Raw genomic sequence first — 1951 nt, 5'->3', positions numbered from 1 at the left:
CTTTCCCCCACTATTAATACTAAATGACTACAGAACGACACGTCCATCGTTAGTGTGGTGGAAATCGCCGGGGGAGAGGGAGGGGAGCAGTAGTTCTCAATGTTTATCCAAAAGTCAACCTGTAGAAGAACTCCACATGCAGCAGAGTCCAGCAGGGGTCAGAGTTCAACACCGATGTTTCCCTCTCTGGTAACACAGATGTCCAACGAGCCTCGGGGACGTCTTCTCCCGGGAACGGGCTATAAGTTTCCTGAAAACACGATCAACACGGTAACAAAGGCTTCCACTAACAATAGAAACAAATACAAAGTGAATAAATAATAAATATTTATGTTTCACGCCAGTTTACCGCTGGAGAAATCTTGTCGATTCAGAAACTGCAGGAGATTCGGACGTCTCACGCTAAAAGATTTATTGACAAACACAAACTCGATCGACCAATGAGACGGCAGTTATCCTTCAACGTGAAACGTCACGGCGAGTCTGAAGGCAGCGACCTCGTCCCCAGACGCAACATCGCTAAGAGATCGTTTACTGTAGCGCTGTCTCCATGGCAACAATCATAAAGCTGGGTCAGTTCGACCGAGCTTCCTTCACATTACGACTACAAAATAACTCATTTACGCTTTTAGGACGACAAACGGGAACGCTCTGTTGTGCAAAAATATAAAGTTTTAATATATTTTCCTCTCCATTAAGCAGGCGGGTTTAACTTTCTTTGTCGTCGTTATGATTTAATTATCTTAATTAGGAGATTAAACAGAGAGCCGCTCCAGACTGAAGAAGTCAAACGCATCATAAAAAACCACTAACGAGGAGCTTCTGGTGTCATTTAATCTAAAACAGGAGAGAGCTGAAGGAGGCTGTGACGTCATCGGCGCTGATGACGTCACAGGTCAGAGGTCAGACCGGGATTCCCAACAAAACTGTATTTTAATCAGTCCGGCAGTGACGGACGACCCAGCAGGTTTCCCATCACAGCTGCAACACGTCCTTAACACGTTTTCCTTCAGCGGAGACTGAATGATGCTGTGTCGTCACGGCAACCACAGCTGCTAGGACCGAGCATGAGCTTTTTTTTTTCCCGGATGTTTTGACAGGTTTTTTTTTTTTCTTTGGGCTTGTTTTTCAGTTTTGACCCTGAATGAGGAATAATCTTCAGTTTCTACTTCTTCTTCAGCTGTTGCAGTGAAGCTTTGCATGAGTTTGTATTTCATTGTTCTGCATTTCAAAACCTTTAAAATTAAAAATCATTGTTAAAACATCATTCTACAAGTCAGACAAATAAATCAGCTGTTTGCTATTTGTTTTGGTTGTGTTTGTTTTCCTGCTGGTGGAAAATAGAGATACAAAAAAAAACATTTAGAAGATGTTACACATGTTTAGTTGTTAGTTATAAATTCTGGAAAAGATTTATGTAATTTTATCTTAAATGCTATTGTTTATTTTCTACTGATGCTGCATGCAAAATACTTCATGCAGAAGTCCAAGTTCTCCAGTCAAACTGTGTTTACTTGCTGTTTGAAACTATTTGAGGGTCAAATCCAAGCGGCAGGTCTTTAAACCTGCACTTTCTCTAACGGCCAGCAGGAGGCGACTCCGCTGCCTCCAAAAACAGTTTGTATGGAAGTCTATGAGAAAATGACTACTACCTACTTCTCTCTTGATTTATTACCTCAGTAAACACTTTCCTAACGAGTTTATGGTCTCGGTCACTAGTTTCAAGTCTTCTTCATGAAAGCATGATGTTCATTTAGTAAATTATGGTCCCATTTAGAGTAAAACAGACGATAAAGCAGCGTCTGCTTTAGGGCGTAGCCGTCACTATTTCACTGTTTTCAGTTCATTAAAGTTAATTATAACATTTCAGTTGCCTAAAAAACTCTAAAAGACCCTCTAAGGAGTCTGATGTTCAGTTTTTTTCAGTAAGTACATTTTGCTTTAAGCCTGT

At 40.9% G+C, this 1951-nt stretch overlaps 1 protein-coding gene across 1 annotated transcript in view; it reads left to right on the top strand.

The window, feature by feature from the left end:
* The window catches only part of camta2 (calmodulin binding transcription activator 2), a 39869-nt gene extending 38566 nt beyond the window's left edge, over nucleotides 1-1303 (top strand). The window contains exon 25 of the mRNA XM_067580378.1: nucleotides 1-1303. This exon is cut by the window's left edge and continues 1950 nt beyond it. The gene's annotated coding sequence lies outside the window, so the exon portion shown is untranslated.
* Nucleotides 1304-1951: the final 648 nt, after the last annotated feature.

Source organism: Thunnus thynnus, chromosome 22 (assembly GCF_963924715.1).
Source record: "Thunnus thynnus chromosome 22, fThuThy2.1, whole genome shotgun sequence".
Taxonomy (NCBI): domain Eukaryota; kingdom Metazoa; phylum Chordata; class Actinopteri; order Scombriformes; family Scombridae; genus Thunnus; species Thunnus thynnus.
This window is presented reverse-complemented; position numbering and strand designations above follow the sequence as displayed.